Source organism: Schistocerca cancellata, chromosome 4 (genome assembly GCF_023864275.1).
Source record: "Schistocerca cancellata isolate TAMUIC-IGC-003103 chromosome 4, iqSchCanc2.1, whole genome shotgun sequence".
In the NCBI taxonomy this organism is placed as follows: Eukaryota; Metazoa; Arthropoda; class Insecta; order Orthoptera; family Acrididae; genus Schistocerca; species Schistocerca cancellata.
In genome coordinates, this window is record NC_064629.1 from 640146870 (window position 1) to 640166462 (window position 19593).

Genomic DNA, 19593 nt, shown 5'->3' on the forward strand with positions numbered 1-19593 from the left:
CAGAAGGATATTATCCGTTGCTGAACTGCTTTCGTTCCGTTACTTAACTTTATAGTTCTTCACAGATCAGTCACGCAATACGGTGCTAGTGCAGTCAGTCTTAGGAGGATTGTGTTATTTTCATGTTCAATGGATCATGTTCATCATATTCTATTTGCATGTGCAATGTGTCAATTTATTTGCGAAAATAATACACTCGGAGACAGAAAGGACGCACCACGAAGGAATTATACAAAAGGGACGGGAATTGGTAGATGTCATGTACATGTACAGACAAATAAATGATTACAATTTCGGAAAAATTGAAAGATTTATTCAAGAGAAAGAGGTTCACAAATTGAGCAAGTCAGTAATGCGTTGTTCCATCTCTGGTCCTGCGAAAGCAGTTATTCTGCTTGGCTGGAAGTCCATCCCCGTAATGCTCCAAATGTTCGCAACTGAGGAGAGATCCGGGGACCTTGCTGGACAAGGTAGTATTTGACAGGCGTGAAGACAAGTAGTAGAAACTCTCGCCGTGTGTGGGCGAGAAATGTAATCCCAGGATAGTTTGTCATGACTTTTCTATAATACCTCATCTTCACTCACAGGAAAATATTAAGAGAATAGTCATGGTGAGATGACGGCATAATTCATTGGTTTATCAGTACTCTTTCTTTGAGGGCGTGCTGAAAAGTAATCCCTCTGAATTTTTTATACGGAAACTCTTAAAACTTTTTAAATAAAACAAACGTTATTAACAGTCCATACCTTTATTCTTCGTGGCTACATATTACCTGCCCTCTGTCGCTAGATTGCTAGAGGCTATGAATTGTAGCGTGTAACATGACGCTGTGTATCGCGACCACATCGGTGCGTGAGAAACAGCGTATTGTAATCGAATTACGAATTCGAAGAGTTCGCTCTCACAAGGAGTACCCTCTTCATCAGCATTATACCCTCTTCATCAGCATTATAATGCCATACCACACACGAGCTTCACGACATCTGCAAGAATCCTGTCATCGATCATCCTCCATACAATCCCCACTTGGCCCATCCGATTTTGATCTGTTTCCAAAACTTAAAGAACAGCTTTGAGGACTTCACTTCGTCACTGAAGAAGCAGTGCACACAGAGGGAGGTTGTGGCTCCGACAACAAAGTTAGACCTTCTGTAGTGACGGCATCAACAAATTAGTCTCTTAGGGAGGAATGTGTTCGTCGCCAGGGTGACTACACTGAGAAGTGAATGCATAGACATGAAGAATAAAGATGTAAAATGTAAATATCACTTGTTGTTTTTAAAAATAGCTTTAAGAGTTTCCACATAAGAAATCCAGAGGCATTACTTTTCAGCACGCACTCGTACATTCATTTAAGACACACTAACTGCTCATGGAGACGCTACTGAACTTACCGATCTGATTGAAGCATCGTAGATTCTGTCAAACATATGGAACGCCCAAACGTAACAAGATTATCTGAATTACTGTCTCGAAAGCGTTCTCGTTCGTCGCTGACAGCGCAATGCACCACTACCACCATCGCACATTCTTTAAGGTTAATCGCTAGCAAGCCATAACCACGCTAAACTACCTAAAAATTTATTTGAATTTAGTAGTTTGGCGTGGGATGAACCCACAAACTTCATCTAATTCAAATTCAAATGGTTCAAATGGCTCTGAGCATAATGGGACTCAACAAAAATGGTTCAAATGGCTCTGAGCACTATGGGACTTAACATCTATGGTCATCAGTCTCCTAGAACTTAGAACTACTTAAACCTAACTAACCTAAGGACATCACACAACACCCAGTCATCACGAGGCAGAGAAAATCCCTGATCCCGCCGGGAATCGAACCCGGGCGCGGGAAGCGAGAACGCTACCGCACGACCACGAGCTGCGGACGGGACTCAACATCTGAGGTCAGCAGTCCCCTAGAACTTAGAACTACTTACACCTAACTAACCTAAGGATACCACACACATCCATGCCCGAGGTAGGACTCGAAACTGCGACCGTAGCAGTGGCGCGGTTCCGGACTGAAGCGCCTAGAACCGTTCGGTCACCACGGCCAGCTTCATCTAATTAATAATTGTTGACAGCCATAAGCGGATACGAAAAATGAATCGTTAAATAATTTAAATTTGTTTTCAAAATTACTCTTAATATCTCTCAGCTTTTTTAATAAGTTAGAGAAGGCAGAGATTATTTTTATCGCTGCCAAATTTAGTATGACAACTACGAGACGTAACCGACAGGTCAGTGATGTGTTCGGTTGCCCTTCAAAATGCCTCTGTTAAGATAGACCAGAGATTGAGCTGCCCTAGACCTGTGCTGTTGTTCATGGGACTATACAACGCTGTACACCGAAACTTTGGTCCGTTGAGTTATCGTGCCAGCTACTTCGAGCTGATAATCAATATCACGTATGACGCAGACTGCATGACAACATGGAGATCAGTTTTGAAGTGGGCACTGAACAGATTACTGTTTGCTTCGTGTGTGTAAAGGTATTCATTTGCGAACAGTTAGGATTTATAAGATACTTCAAAGTGGAATTCCGTAACATTAAAAGTGTAAGATGACTATCACATGTTTCCGCACAATATTGTCTTGGGTACCTGTATAGAACTTCCCAGGGTTTCGGAAACATTCCGAGAATTATGATGATACATTTTATATCATACCATAGGTCTGCAATCCTATTTAATTCAGTAAACAAGTTACCTTGTTGCTCTGTTTGGGAAGTTCGAAGTAACAGTATATGTACTGCCTCAAGTACGTTGCAGTATAATTACGATCAGCCGGCCAGAGTGGCCGAGTGGCTCTAGGCGCTTCAGTCTGGAACCACGCGACCGCTACGGTCGCAGGTTCGAATCCTGCCTCGGGCATGGATGTGTGTGATGTCCTTAGGTTAGTTAGGTTTAAGTAGTTCTAAGTTCTAGGGGACTGATGACCTCAGATGTTAAGTCCCATAGTGCTCAGAGCCATTTGAACCATATAATTACGATCAAAGTCACTTCCTTCAACAATCAACAATTTACACACATCAAAAAATGTTTTGCATCACCTCGTTTCCAAGAGTTCCGGAACCTATACATAAAATTGGAATAGAGATCAACATAAACAACATTTCCGCCCTTTTTATTGCTCACGAAAACCACGCATTGCATGTTGTACCACCATACAGCGAGACCTTCAGAGGTGGTGGTCCAGATTGCTGTACATACCGGTACCTCTAACATCCAGTAGCAGGTCTTCTTCCATTGATGCATGCCTGCATTCGTCATGGCATAATATCCACAAGTTCATCAAGGCACTGCTGGCCCTGATTGTCCCACTCTTCAACGGCGATTCGGTGTAGATCCCTCAGAGTAGTTGATGGGTCACGTCGTCCATAAACGGCCCTTTTCAACCTATCCCTGGCATATTCGATATGGTTCATGTCTGCAGAACATGTTGGTCTCTGTAGTCGAGCGATGTCGTTATCCTGAAGAAAGTCATTCACAAGATGTACACGATGGGGGCGCGATTTGTCGTCCATGAACACGAATGCCGCGCCAATATGTTGCCGATATGGTTGCACTATCGGTCGGAGGATGTCATTCACGTATCGTACAGCCGTTACGGCGCCTTCCATGACCACCAGCGGCGTACATAGGCCCCACATAATGCCACCGCAAAAGAGTAGGGAACCTCCACCTTGCTGCACTCGCTGGACAGTGTGTCTAAGGCGTTCAGCCTGACAGGGTTGCCTCCAAACACGTCTCCAACGATTGTCTGGTTGAAGGCACATGCGACACTCATCGGTGAAGAGAACGTGATGCCAATCCTAAGCGGTCCATTCGGCATGTTGTTGGGCCCATCTGTACCGCGCTGCATGGTGTCGTGGTTGCAAAGACGGACCTCGCCATGGACGTCAGGAGTGAAGTTGCGCATCATGCAGCCCACTGCACACAGTTTGAGTCGTAACACGACGTCCTGTGGCTGCTCGAAAAGCACTATTCGTTGCTGTCAGGGTTCCTCCGAGCCATAATCCGTAGGTAGCGGCCATCCACTGCAGTAGTAGCCGTTAGGCGGCCTGAACGTGGCAAGTCATCGACAGTTCCTGTCTCTCTGTATCTTCTCCATGTCCGAACAACATCGCTTTGGTTCACTCCGAGACGGCTAGACACTTCCCTTGTTCAGAACCCTTCCTGGCACAAAGTAATAATGCGGACGCTATCTAATCGCGGTATTGACCGTCTAGGCATGGTTGAACTACAGACAACACGAGGCGTGTACCTCCTTCCTGGTGGAATGACTGTAAATGATCGGCTGTCGGGCCCTCTTCGTCTAATAGGTGCTGCTCATGCATTGTTATTTACATCTTTGGCGGATTTAGTGACATCTCCGAACAGTCAAAGGGACTGTGTCTATGATACAATATCCACAGTCAACGTCTATCTTCAGGAGTTCTGGGAAATGGGGTGATGCAAAACTTTTCTGATGTGTGTATTTTCACTTGCAACATAAATTAATATCGTTTAGGGACATTCATGTAGCATGCCATCTAATTTTTCGTTATTTTTACGTATTTTGTTAAAAATAAGAAATAACTGGTTCCACCGCATCCCCTTGCTGTTGATCAAAATGCCTTCAGTCAATGGCATATCTACCCCATTGTATCAAGTTGGTAGGATCAATGCGCATTAGGTGAAATTGGACTTGTTGGTCGTAAGCCTCTTAGAGTACAATATGAGTTTTTTGGGGAGCTCTCTGCTACCTCACAGCAGTTATTCTTGTTTGTGAATGTATTGTGGAATTGTTTCTGAATGCAAAAGTATCAAAATCTTGGTAAACGCTTTACTTAAATTAAGAAGAAGAATTCTACGTACGCAGTTTCGGCTTTCGCGATGGGTAGGAAACAAAGTTGCAGTGCCGTAAGTACAAAAAGTGGTGCATGCAGGATTAGAGAATCTCACACAGGAGGAAATTTTGAAAATTTGTGGTAAGTTCCTGTGGGACCAAACTGCTGAGGTCATTGGTCCCTAGACTTACGCACTACTTATTCTAACTTGTGCTAAGGACAACACACAGACCCATGCCAGAGGGAGGACTCGAACCTCCGATGGGGGGCGCCGCGCGAGCCGTGGCAAGGCGCCTCAGATTGCGCGGCTTTCCCGCGCGCCACAGGGGATGACAACTCAATCTGCCCACCAGTATTGTAACAAAGTTAGTTGATACTGGTCATATGGAACTTACACACCTTCATGCAATACAAGTGCTTTCAAAACAATTGGCATTCCCAGCAGAAAAATGTGCTGTCCACAGCAATACGTACGTATGAGAAAACTGCAACACAAAAATGGATAAGTATCACTAAAATGAACGTGGAGAGACCGGGATCTGCATGGAGGATGTGTTAGGGCTTCCCAGCGAAACTTCTGCAGCGTATTCGAAACAACCTTGACAACATATTCCCTATTATGTTTCACTTCCGTACAACATTACATTTAGACATGTACCTTCAGAAATGATTTCCTAACACTTAAATTAACATTTGATGTTAACAAATTTCCCTTTCTCGTAAACTATTTTCTTTCTGAATTTTACACTGTTTCTACCTCAGCTATCGTTAGATATTTTCCTGCTCAAATAGCAAAAGTGTTCTACTACTTTTAATATCTCATTCCCTGATCTAATTCTCACAGCCCTGCCTATCCCGACCACATCCCAATACCTTTGTTTCAGTATTGTTGCTGTTCATCTAATGACCTCTTTTCAAGACACTATCCATTCTGTTCAACTGTTCTTTCAAGTCATTTGCCGTCTCTGACAGAACAAATACAGCCAATGTTGTCTCTACCTTCGCGTGCGTATGCTGCGACACTCCTCAAACATCATTACGTCATGGGAGAAAGCGTACTTACGAGGTCAGTAAGTTCAACCTACCAAACCTATCACCTAACGACACATCATCCCAAACCATCCTACTTGGCGTATGTCCTCTACGTTGCCAGTTTGCTACCACTACGAATGCGTCCGCTCATTGTGAGACAGGTTGGAGCGGAACTCACCTAAAATACGCAGACGGTCAGCGAAGCCATTCACGTGTCCACTCTTCTCTGAGGCTTTTGTAATCCTGAACAATGGAAGCCGACGCAATGGCATGCGAGCTACCAACTCAGCCAAAAGCAGACTGTATCGACCCGTCTGTGCAGCTACGTTGCAGTGTTCCATACCTGTGAGCGCTGTGAAAGTGGGTGCATAGTCGGTTACGGCCAGTAGGACAAGACAGCCATAACCCTGCAGTTTGTTCATATCGCGTACTCCAATAACCGCCCATAGCTTGAACACTCTGCCACGTAGCACTTCATTCGTGTGTCTAGGACTTCTCGGCGGAATGTAGCGTTGCTATTGAGCATTTGCGCTAGGCCAAGTATTGAAGCCGGATTTGCTGCTTTCGGGAGCAAAAAGCACAGAAAAACGAAATCTGAGAGGCTGCACAGGGAACTGATGCAGTTTCATCGCTATAACCAGTTTCATCCTATGCAGTTTCATCGCTATAACCAGTGTCCCTACATTCAGGTGAAACAATAAAAAGTAGACGATGAAGATAGAGATGACTGTATACTTGCATTTATTTGACGCACGACATTTAACTCCTTACGCCTTTACCGCCTTTAATAAACCTTTTTTGATATGCGTGTAATCACTAATGTGACCACTGCCTATGTTCCACGTCAACGTGCAAAACCATTCACAGACGGCAGGCGAACTATCTGTGGAGGTTATACACTGAAGAGCAAAAGAAACTGGTACACCAGCCTAATGTCGTGTAGGGCCCCCGTGAGCACACAGAAGTGCCGCAACACGACGTAGCATGGACTCGACTAATGTCTGGAGTGGTGCTGGAGGGAACTGACACCGTGAATCCTGTAGGGCAATCCATAAATTCGTAAGGGTATGAGGGGGCGGAGATCTCTTCTGGTCAGCACATTGAAAGGCATCCCAGATATGCTCAGTAACGTTCATGTCTGGAGAGTTAGGTGGCCAACGGAAGTGTTTAAACTCAGAAGAGTGTTCCTGGAACCACTCTGTAGCAATGCTGGACGTGTGGGGTGTCAGATTGTCCTGCTGGAATTGCCCAAGTCCGTTGGAATGCACAATGGATATGAATGGATGCAGGTGATCAGACAGGACGCTTACGTACGTGCCACCTGCCAGAGTCGTATCTAGACGTATCAGAGGGCTCATATCACTCCAGCTGCACACGCCCCACACCATTACGGAGCGTTCACCAGTTTGAACAGTCCCCTGCTGACATACAGGGTCCATGGATTCATGAGGTTATCTCCATACCCGTACATGTCCATCCGCTCGATACAATTTGAAACGAGATTCGTCCGACCAGCCAAGATGTTTCTAATCATCAACAGTCCAATGTCGGTGTTGAAGGGCCCAGGCGAGGCGTAAAGCTTTGTGTCATGCAGTCATCAAGGGTACACGAGTGGGCCTTCGGTTCCGAAGGCCCATATCGATGGTGTATCGTTGAATGGGTCGCACGCTGACACTTGTTGATGCTCCATAGCTGAAATCTTCAGCAATTTGCGGAAGGGTTGCACTTTTTCCACGTAGAAGGATTCTCTTCAGTCGTCGTTGGTTCCGTTCTTGCAGGATCTTTTTCCGGTCGCAGCGATGTCGGAGATTTGATGTTTTACTGGATTCCTGATATTTACGGTACACCCGTGAAATGGTCGTTCGGCAAAATCCCTTCTTGATCGCTACCTTGGAGATGCTGTGTCCCATCGCTCGTGCGCCGACTATAACACCACGTTCAAACGCACTTAAATCTTGATCACCTGCCATTGTAGCAGCAGTAACTGATCTAACAACTGCGTCAGACACTTGTCTTATATAGGCGTTACCGACAGCAGCGCCGTATTTTGCGTGTTCAGTGTATAAAATGTCGGGGGTCCCGGCAAACAGTGTAGTCGTTGACATAATGCGAATACGGAGCAATTTATCTGATGTCATTGGCTTTCGGGCCAAGGGTGGAAGCATTTAAATGGTTCAAATGGCTCTGAGCACTATGGGACTTAACTTCTACGGTCATCAGTCCCCTAGAACTTAGAACTACTTAAACCTAACTAACCTAAGGACATCACACACATCCATGCCCGAGGCAGGATTCGAACCTGCGACCGTAGCGGTCGCGCGGTTCCAGACTGTAGCGCCTATAACCGCTCGAGCACCTTGGCCGGCGAAGCATTTACGCAACGGCTATGTTTGTATACTGTTCATGTGCCGCCGTGGTTAAATGCAATGTCCATGGCGAAACGGCGCTATCCAAAACCGGTGCCGAGGCAACTGCGGTGGAACTAAGGCTACAGATGACAGCGGTGAACGATGGCTGTGGAGATGTGCATAGGCGAATAGACGTTCAGCCGTTGATCAACTGACCTCCCAGATGACCCACGGGGCTACCAACAGTGTCTCCTCAACGACCGTTCAGTAAACGTTGCTGCTTATAGGCCTCTACGGTACGCGCCTGGTCATGCACCCATGCTGACTGCTGTTGGTCGGCGACGAAGGCTGGAATTAGCACACCATTACTGCGACTGGACGTCCACCGAGTTACGACAGGTGGCCTTTTCAGCTGAATAACTTTTTATGCTCGTTTGACGAGTACCTCCTGAAAACAAATGCCCTGAACCAACAGTCAAAAGGGTGCAGTCCGGAAGAGAGATACAAATTAGCTGGCTCTTTTTCAAGGAGTCCCTTGTGGGTGGGGGAATGGCCATGAACGTAAAAAACAGTATTCTATTTGAGTCCATAGACGTATCACAGCCCCGGCCGGTGTGGCCGAGCGGTTCTAGGCGCTTCAGTCAATAACCACGTGACCGCTACGGTCGAAGGTTCGAATCCTGCCTCGGGCATGGATGTGTGTGGTGTCCTTAGGTTAGTTAGGTTTAAGTAGTTCTAAGTTCTTGGGGACTGATGACCTCAGATGTTAAGTCCCATAGTGCTCAGAGCCATTTGAAGCATTTTTTGAACGTATCACAGCACTGCACTGAACAGATATTTGAATGTTGTGAAGGGGCAGTTGAATTTAGTGAAACTGAACTTCTAATTGTTGTTGTTTATAAATCACCTAACTCTGACTTCAGAGCATTTCTGCTCAAGCTAGAGAGGGTTCTTGATTCGCTTTATAGGAAGTAAATGGCTCTCAGCACTATGCGACTTAACTTCTGAGGTCATCAGCCGCCTAGAACTTAGAACTAATTAAACCTAACTAACCTAAGGACATCACACACATGCATGCCCAAGGCAGGATTCGAACCTGCGACCGTAGCGGTCGCTCGCCTCCAGACTGTAGCGCCTAGAACCGCACGTCCACTCCGGCCGGCTTATAGGAAGTACCAGAAATTAGTTATATATGGTGACTTCAGTATTAATTTTGTACATGATGGTGCACGAAAAAGGATGTTGGTAGATCTGCCAAATTCATATGATCTGATGCAGATTGTGTTTCTTCCAACTAGGGTGCAGGGGAACAGTAGCACAGCCATAGACAATATCTTTATTCATTCTTCTTTATTAGATGGGCATTCTGTTAGTAAAAGGGTGAATGGCCTTTCAGACCATGATGCACAAATTTTAACACTAAAAGGCTTTTGTACTCAAACAAATGTTACATATCATTATAAATTACGTAGGAAAATTAATCCAACAGCAATAGAGAGTTTTATAAACCTCGTCAAGGAACAAGAGTGGCAGAACGTTTATAGTGCTGAAAACATTGATGTCAAAAATAAAGCTTTTCTTAGCACATTTCTCATGCTCTTTGAGAGTTGCTTTCCATTAGAACGTTCTAAACGGGTACTACCAGTAAAAGGCATCCTGGGTGGCTGATTAGTGGGATAAGAATGTCATGTAGAACAAAGCGGGAATTATATCAAAATGTTAGAAGTAGTCACAATCAAGCTACAGTAGCCCATTGCTAACAGTATTGTAAGGTGCTCAAAAATGTTATTAGGAAGGCAAAGAGTATCTGGTATGCAAATAGAATAGCTAATTCATAGGATAAAATTAAAACCATATGGTCAGTTGTGAAGAAAGTGTCTGCTCAGCAGCACAAGTCCGACGGTATAAAGTCAGTTCGCAGTAAAAATATTTCTCTTACTGATAAATCAGATACATGTACAGTATTTAACAATTATTTTCTGAGCATTGCTGGTAAATTAAATAAAAATTTAGTTTCTACAAGGAATCATATAACTATCTTGGCAAATGCCTTTCCCAAATTGATGTCTGAAATACTCCTCTGTGATACAGACAAGGGGGAGATTGAGTCAATAATTAAACCACTGAAGACTAAGGACTCTCATGGATATGATTGAGTAACTAGCAGAATATTAAAGTAATGTGCTGCACATGTTAGTTCTGTATTTAGCCATATTTGTAGTTTTTCCTTTAGAAATGGTCAGTTTCCTGAACGATTAAAGTACTCAGTAGCAAAGCCGCTTTATAAAAAGGGAGAAAAGGATAATGTAGACAATTTTAGACCTATTTCTATGCCATCTCTGCCTCGTGATGCCAATTGAGGAGCTACTCGACCGAATAGTAGCGTCTTCGGTCAAGAATACCATCATAACGACCGGGAGAGCGGTATGCTGACCCCACGCCCCTCCCATCCCCATCCTCCACCGAGGATGACCCGGCGGTCGGATGGTCCCGGTAGGCCACTCGTGGCCTGAAGACGGAGTGCTTTTCTTCTATGCCATCAGTGTTTGGTAAAATTATTGAAAAGGTTGTGTATGTGAGGAAAACTGATCATTTTATATCACATTATTTGCTATCAAATGTACAGTTCGGCTTTAGAAGTCGTTTAACAACTGAAAATGCTTTATGCTCTTTTATCCGTGAGGTACAGGATGGGTTAAACAAATGGTTTCGAACGCTAGGCGTATTTTTTTGATTTAAATAAGGTATTTTATTGTGTTGATCACAAAATATTGATCCAGAAGTTGGACCACTACAGAGTACAGGGAGTAGCTCACAACTGGTTCACCTCTTATTTTGGCAACAGACAGCAAAAGGTCATTATTCACAGTGTTTAGAATGGCTGTGACGTAGGCTCTCAGTGGGGTACGGTCAGATGTGGAGTGGCCCAGGGATCAGTGTTGGGACCACTGCTGTTCCTTATTTATATAAATGATATGTGCCGGCCTGAGTGGCCGAGCGGTTCTAGGCGCTACAGTCTGGAACCGCGCGACTGCTGCGGTCGCAGGTTCGAATCCTGCCTCGGGCATGGATGTGTGTGATGTCCTTAGGTTATTTAGGTTTAAGTAGTTCTAAGTTCTTGGGAACTGATGACCTCAGCAGTTAAGTCTCATAGTGCTCAGAGCCATTTGAACCATTTAAATGATATGTCCTCTAGTAGTATGGGTAACTCAAAAATATTTCTGTTTGCTGATGACACTGGCTTGGTAGTAAAGGATGTTGGGTGCAACATTGGCTAGATTGCAGGTAGGCAGTTCATGACATAAGTTCATGGCTTGTAGAAAATAAACCAACGCTAAATCACAGTAAGACTCAGTTTTTACAGTTTCTAACACACAATTCAACAAAACCTGACGTTTTAATGTTACAGAATGGGCATATGTTAAGTAAAACTGAACAATTCAAATTTCTGGGTCTTCAGATAGATATTAAACTGTCGTGGAAACCCCAAATTCAGAACTTTGTTCAGAGACTTAATGCTGCCATTTTTACTATTCGAAAGATATCTGAAGTAAGTGATCGTTCGACCCGAAAATTGGTCTACTTTGCTTATATGCATTCGCTTATGTCGTATGGTATTATACTTTGGGGTAACTCTTTTCATTCTAAAAGGATATTTTTGGCTCAGAAACGGTCGGTTCGGGCAATAAGTGGTGTAAATTTACGAATCTCCTGTCGACCCTTGTTCACGAGTCTGGGTATATTGACATTGGCCTCTATATACACTCCTGGAAATTGAAATAAGAACACCGTGAATTCATTGTCCCAGGAAGGGGAAACTTTATTGACACATTCCTGGGGTCAGATACATCACATGATCACACTGACAGAACCACAGGCACATAGACACAGGCAACAGAGCATGCACAATGTCGGCACTAGTACAGTGTATATCCACCTTTCGCAGCAATGCAGGCTGCTATTCTCCCATGGAGACGATCGTAGAGATGCTGGATGTAGTCCTGTGGAACGGCTTGCCATGCCATTTCCACCTGGCGCCTCAGTTGGACCAGCGTTCGTGCTGGACGTGCAGACCGCGTGAGACGACGCTTCATCCAGTCCCAAACATGCTCAATGGGGGACAGATCCGGAGATCTTGCTGGCCAGGGTAGTTGACTTACACCTTCTAGAGCACGTTGGGTGGCACGGGATACATGCGGACGTGCATTGTCCTGTTGGAACAGCAAGTTCCCTTGCCGGTCTAGGAATGGTAGAACGATGGGTTCGATGACGGTTTGGATGTACCGTGCACTATTCAGTGTCTCCTCGACGATCACCAGTGGTCTACGGCCAGTGTAGGAGATCGCTCCCCACACCATGATGCCGGGTGTTGGCCCTGTGTGCCTCGGTCGTATGCAGTCCTGATTGTGGCGCTCACCTGCACGGCGCCAAACACGCATACGACCATCATTGGCACCAAGGCAGAAGCGACTCTCATCGCTGAAGACGACACGTCTCCATTCGTCCCTCCATTCACGCCTGTCGCGACACCACTGGAGGCGGGCTGCACGATGTTGGGGCGTGAGCGGAAGACGGCCTAACGGTGTGCGGGACCGTAGCCCAGCTTCATGGAGACGGTTGCGAATGGTCCTCGCCGATACCCCAGGAGCAACAGTGTCCCTAATTTGCTGGGAAGTGGCGGTGCGGTCCCCTACGGCACTGCGTAGGATCCTACGGTCTTGGCGTGCATCCGTGCGTCGCTGCGGTCCGGTCCCAGGTCGACGGGCACGTGCACCTTCCGCCGACCACTGGCGACAACATCGATGTACTGTGGAGACCTCACGCCCCACGTGTTGAGCAATTCGGCGGTACGTCCACCCGGCCTCCCGCATGCCCACTATACGCCCTCGCTCAAAGTCCGTCAACTGCACATACGGTTCACGTCCACGCTGTCGCGGCATGCTACCAGTGTTAAAGACTGCGATGGAGCTCCGTATGCCACGGCAAACTGGCTGACACTGACGGCGGCGGTGCACAAATGCTGCGCAGCTAGCGCCATTCGACGGCCAACACCGCGGTTCCTGGTGTGTCCGCTGTGCCGTGCGTGTGATCATTGCTTGTACAGCCCTCTCGCAGTGTCCGGAGCAAGTATGGTGGGTCTGACACACCGGTGTCAATGTGTTCTTTTTTCCATTTCCAGGAGTGTATATATATATATATATATATATATATATATATATATATATATATATATATATATATATATATATATATATATATATATTCCTTACTGTCATTTCTTGTTAACAATATCAGCTTATTGCCAAGAATAAGCAGCTTTCACTCAGTTAATACCCAGCAGAAATCAAACCTGCATTTGGGTCGGACTTCCTTAACTCTTGTGCAGGAAGGTGTGCTGTATACTGCTGCATCCTTTTTCAGTAAACTACCACTAGAATTCAAAAATCTTAGCTGTAATCCACGCGCTTTCAAGACGAAAGCAAAGAGTTTGCTCATGGGTCACTCCTTCTATTCTGTCGAGGAGTTCCTTGAATAATTAAGCTGATTCTTGTTGTATTGTTGATTATGTTTACTTAAACTTATGGCTTGAATTTTTTTCGGGTTCATAAACATTTTATTTTTATATGTTATTACTTTTATGCTGTAATTTCGTGCACTGACAGGTTCCATGGACCTCGCAGATTTGCTCCTCAATTTGGTCTTATGGAACTTGACGTGTAAATAAATAAATTATGCCAGAATGAGATTTTCACTCTGCAGCGGTGTGTGCGCTGATATGAAACTTCCTGGCAGATTAAAATTGTGTGCCGGACCGAGACTCGAACTTGGGACCATTGCCTTTCGCGGGCAAGTGCTCTACCATCTGAGCTATCCAAGCACGACTTATGCCGTCGCCTCCCCCCTCCCCCCCCCCACAGCTTTACTTCTGCCAGTATCTCGTACGATTCTCGGTCTGGCACACAGATTTAACCTGCCAGGAAGTTTCAAATAAATTATGATTTGGAGAATGTTTTCGTGGAGTACCCTGGGTGATCTCGTCATTGTGGAAGGCACTGTGGCTCAACACAAGTATGCACCTATCCTTGGGGACCATGTCCACACCTACATGCTGTTTGTTTTTCCTCGGCACGATGGCATCTACTAGCAGGACCACGCAACGTAACACACAGCTCACAGTATACGTCAGTGGTTCTACGAGCATAAGGGTGTCTTTATCTTACTCCGCTGTTCACCAGACTCCCTCGGTTTAAACCCAATCGATAATCCGCGGGACCACCTCGACTGAGCTGTTCGCGCCATGGACCCTCAACTAAGAAATCAGTTCAACTGGCCATAGCACTGGGGCTGTGTGTCTCCACATGCCTCTCGGTACCTTCCAAAACTTCATTGACTGTCTTCCTGCATATCTCGCAGTGGTCTGCGCTGCAAAAGGTGGTTATTCATTACAACGTGATTGGACAGTGTACATTTGAGAGGAATTTTTTTTTTTTTTTTTGCTCGAGTAATACTTACAGTTCTTCAATATAATTTCTAAACATGTAAAATCAACTCATTCTAAAAGTTTTGGTTAAATGACGCTATGAAAAATGTAAGACAGTAGATTAGAGGAGAAAATTGTGATTGGCTGTGTCCTAGACTAAAACGATGATCAAGAAACTCTTACACGCACTAAAACATCCAACCTAAGAGTTTAGGCCGGAGTCTGGACTACTCACAAAATTTATAAAGCATATCTCGTTTTCAGCTGAAATAGACTGAAATAGAATGCATGTTTGCATTTCAATTGTCTATTACTCTCTCATCAATGTATAACTCTCACTCCGTTAAAATGTGATACACGGCAGTACACCGATGAGCCAAAACATAACGACACGTGATTAATAGCATGTTGGTCCACCTTTGGAACGCTTCATAGGTTTCTAGAGGCATATGGCACCAGAAGTCTACGCACATGCCACGCAATTTCACTGGGGATCTCGAGTTCGATGACAATACAGATATGTTCCATCAGGTATAGATCAGGTGAATTTGGCTATCAAGATATCAACGTGAGTTCAGTATCATGCTCCTCAGTTAACTTACTGGAAGATGCCACCACCGTGGAGTAAAACTCAAGCATGAAAGGATGCAGACGATCCGCAATAATGTCCATGCGGCCCATAGCTGTCAAGGTTTGTTTTGTTTTGTTTTGTCTTAGGACGCACAAAGAACTGGAGTCATACGCGCCCACGTCAAAACTGTAGAACACGAAAACAGACGGTTGAACGTCAGTCCCAATTGACATAAGAGAAGACCGCTAAAAACAGGGACGTGGATACAGGGTGACTAAAGACATCACACAGAAACGGAGGTCCAAAACTAAAAATTAAATGGTATTCGCCATGTTGCTATGAAGGATAAAAAGTAAAACGCAATCGACAGTCCGCGATTCATTTGCCAAAATGGCCGATAACTTAGACGGCAAACCCAAGCGGGAACGTAAACGGTTGCCACTTATCAAATGACGATGGCTAAAAAGGCAGTCCGCAGCTCGTGGTCTCGCGGTAGCGTTCTCGCTTCCCGAGCACGGGGTCCCGGGTTCGATTCCCGGCGGGGTCAGGGATTTTTCCTGCCTCGAGATGACTGGGTGTTGTTGTGTCGTCCTCATCATCATCATTCATCCCCATTACGGTCGGAGGAAGGCAATGGCAAACCACCTCCACTAGGATCCTGCCTAGTAAGGCGGCGTAAAGGAGTATGGGACTCATCATCATCATCAAAAAGGCAGTGCCCAATACGCAACCTATTTAAAATTACCTCCTCCCGGCGGGAGGGCCGAGACGAGGTCGTCCAAGTTTAATAATCCTGAGTTTATTCCCATGAAGGCAGGACCAATGGCGATGCCAAAGGGACACCACATCCTGACAGACGGCAACACAGAGATCTTGGAGGGAATATAGGAACTAGTGGGCTGAGGTACGAGGACTGCAACCTTGGCAGCAGCGTCAGCAGCCTCGTTTCCTCGCAGACCGACATGACCAGGAACCCACATAAACTGCACAGTGGCTTCACCAAGAGTGTGCGAGTGTAAGTTTTTCTGGACCCGTTGCACTAACGGAAGGTCGGCATACAGCGCACATAGTCTTCGAAGGGCGCTGAGAGTCTGAGGTAGGTCTGTGTCGCCGGATGTACTCCTTGGCCTGATACAGGGCGAACAGCTCGGCTGTAAATATTGAGCAGTGTGCCGGAAGCCGATATCTAAAGACGTAGGCGCCAATGACGAAGGCACACCCGCCACCACGGTCACTCCGAGAACCATCAGTGTACACAAAGGTACTATCGCGAAATTCCACGTGAAGGTCGTGAAACTGAAGGCGATAGAGCGAGGCTGGAGTATTGTCCTTAGGAAGCGAATGAAGGCCAAGGTTAACTCGGGCCACTTCACAAAGCCAAGGTGATGAAGGGTTGACACCCACTGGGAAAGTTGCAGGTAGTGTGAAGTTGAGCTGCTGGACCAAGCGCCGAAAGTGGACTCCAGGAGGTAACAGAGATGACGGACGTGCCAGATACTGGCGATCAAAGGAATCATCAAAGAAGGAGGTATAGGATTGGTGGCCACGCATGGCAGACAAACGGCATGCATACCTGCTGAGGAGAAAGTCACGGCGGTAGGACAGTGATAGTTCAGTGGCTTCAGCACACAGAATCCCAACCGGGCTAGTGTAAAGGACGCCAATGGCCAAACGAATGCCATGGTGGATAGTGTTGAGACGGCGTAAGAGGGATGGACGTGCAGACGCATAAAAAAAGCACCCATAGTCGAGCTGCGAACGGACAAGGGACCAGTACAAACGGAGGAGGGTGATTCGATCGGCACCCCGGAAGTACCACTTAGGACACGTAAGACATTGAGGGACTACATACAGCAGGCTGCCAGGTAAGACACAAGGGAGGACCAAGAGAGTTTCCTATCGAGCATGAGCCCCAGAAATTTCGTAGTTTCAACGAACGGAAGGGCAACAGGCTCAATAAGTAAAGATGGTGGTAGAAATCATTTGCGCCGCTAGAAATTCATACAGACGGTTTTGTCAGTGGAAAAAATAAAGCCATTGTCGATACTCCAGGAGTAAAGACGGTCAAGACATCGCTGAAGACGCCGCTCAGTGAGACAGGTCTGTGGAGAAATCGCAAAATCGTCAACAAAAAGGGAGCCGGAGATGCCCGGCAGGAGACAGGCCATCATAGGGTTAATGGCGATAGCAAAGAGGACGACACTCAGGACACGACACTGAGGCACACCGATTTCATGGATACAGGTGTCCGACAAGGCAGAATCCACACGAATCTTGAAAACTCGGTCTTTTAAAAATTCCTGAAGGAAAGAGGGCAGGCGGCCTCGGAAGCTCCACGTGTAAAGAGTATGGAGGATACCAGTTCTGCAGCATGCGTCGTAGGCCTTCTCCATATCGAAAAACACGGCCACAGTTTGGGATTTCCGCAGAAAACCATTCATGAGATGGGTGGACAAAATAACGAGATGGTCAACTGCAGAACGGCGCGCTCGAAATACACTCTGTGTAGGCGATAGTAAATTACGAGACTCGAGCCAACATACCAGCCGGGCATGAGTCATACGATCCATCACCTAACAAACGCAGCTGGTGAGAGAGATGGGGCGGTAGCTGGAAGGAAGGCTATTGTCCTTACCGGACTTGGGAATGGGTATGACGGCGGCTTCACGCCAACGTCTGGGAAATGTGCCCTCTGCCCAGATGCAGTTGTACGTGTTAAGCAGAAAGTGCTTGCCTGCAAGAGAAAGGTGCTGCAACATCTGAATGTGGAGGATCGGGTTTGAACTGATAGTATGATCTAGATCCCTCATCGTAAAGGCGACACTGCAGCACTAACGATTCAGAGAAGAGGAGGGTATCGCCCGAGCTTCCTCCGCTCGTTTCCGATGGAGGAAGGCAGGGTGATAGTGGGAATAACTCGAAATTTCCGCAAAATGGCGACCCAAGGTGTTGGAGGTAGCAATAAGGTCCACGATAACACCGTCTGCTACTGTCAGGCCGGAAATTGGCGAATTGATCTTGGTCCCAGAGAGCCGTCGGCAGTTGGCCCACACGACAGAGGAAGGGGTGGAACTGTTAAAAGAATTAGTGAATGAAAGTCAGCTAGCTTTTTTGTATCCAAAAGAATGCGACGACACTTTGCATCCATCTGTTTATAATGAATGCAGTTTGCCATCGTAGGATGACGGTTAAAATCGCGGAGAGCAGTCTCCGTGCTCGAATTGCGTCACGGCATGTCTCAGTCCACCAAGGGACTGGGACATGGCATGTTAAAGAGGAAGTGCAAGGAATGGAACGTTCTGCAGCAGTAAGGATAACGTTTGTGAGCTATTCGAGCAGTCCATCACAGCTGGGAAAATCCAGTTTCCCGAAGGTCGCCAGGGAGGAGTAAAGCCGCCAGTCTGCCTTAGTAAGCTGCCATTTGGGCATGCACACATACGGGGTAGGAGTCTGCAAACGGATAGCGCATGGGAAATGGTCACTCGAGTAGGTGTCAGAAAGAACGGACCACTCAAGATGATGAGCAAGCTGCGCAGTGCAGAAGGATAGGTCCAACAGGGAATAAGTGTGCAAGGAGTTGGAAAGGAATGTGGTTGCTCCAGTGCTAAGGCAGAAGAGGTTGAGTTGATTAAAGATCAGCCAAGAGGGCACCTCTCTGACAGGTTCTGGGAGAACCCTAAATGGGATGATGTGCATTAAAGTCACCGAGTTTCAGAAATGGTGGAGGTAGCTGCTCAATAAGCTGAAGGAAATCTACCGTGGTGACATTGAAGGATGGAGGGACATAAATGGTACAGAAGGAAAAAGTCAGGTGGGGAAGGAAAAGAAGAACTGCAACAACTTGAAGAAGGGCAGTCAGGGAGATGGGTTGACTATGAACGTCATCTCGTATGAGCAGCATGACGCCCCCATGAGATGGAATGTCGACCTCAGGGGGAAGGTCAAAAAGAACCGGGAAGAAATGCGAAAGCTCAAAGCGGTCGTGAGGACGCAATTTCGTTTCCTGAAGGCAGAGTACAAGGGGTACACTGCGATGCTGAAAGCAGCTGTAAAATCTCTCTGTGGAACCGAAGGCCACGAACGTTCCATTGGAGGAGAGTCATGATGAGGAAGAGAAGAAGGGGTGTTACCTCGGCAGCTGCTCAGTGACAGCCTGTGAAGAGTCGCTGTTACAGGGCACAGAATCAGGAGGATCCTGCTCCATGGGGTCCACAGAAGCATCGGCTTCCTTGTGCTGTCAGCCAGTGGAGTCCAACGCAGAAAAACGGTTGGTGGTGCACACCGACGACATGGAGGCCGGCCGGGCTAAGGTATCACGTGGCACCGTCG

The 19593-nt window shown here is 46.4% G+C and overlaps 1 non-coding gene across 1 annotated transcript; it reads left to right on the top strand.

Moving 5' to 3' along the window:
* Window positions 1–11195: 11195 nt before the first annotated feature.
* Window positions 11196–11279, top strand: Trnas-gga (transfer RNA serine (anticodon GGA)). The gene is given in 2 exon segments: window positions 11196–11235; window positions 11245–11279. It is a non-coding gene; the product is annotated as a tRNA-Ser (tRNA).
* Window positions 11280–19593: the final 8314 nt, after the last annotated feature.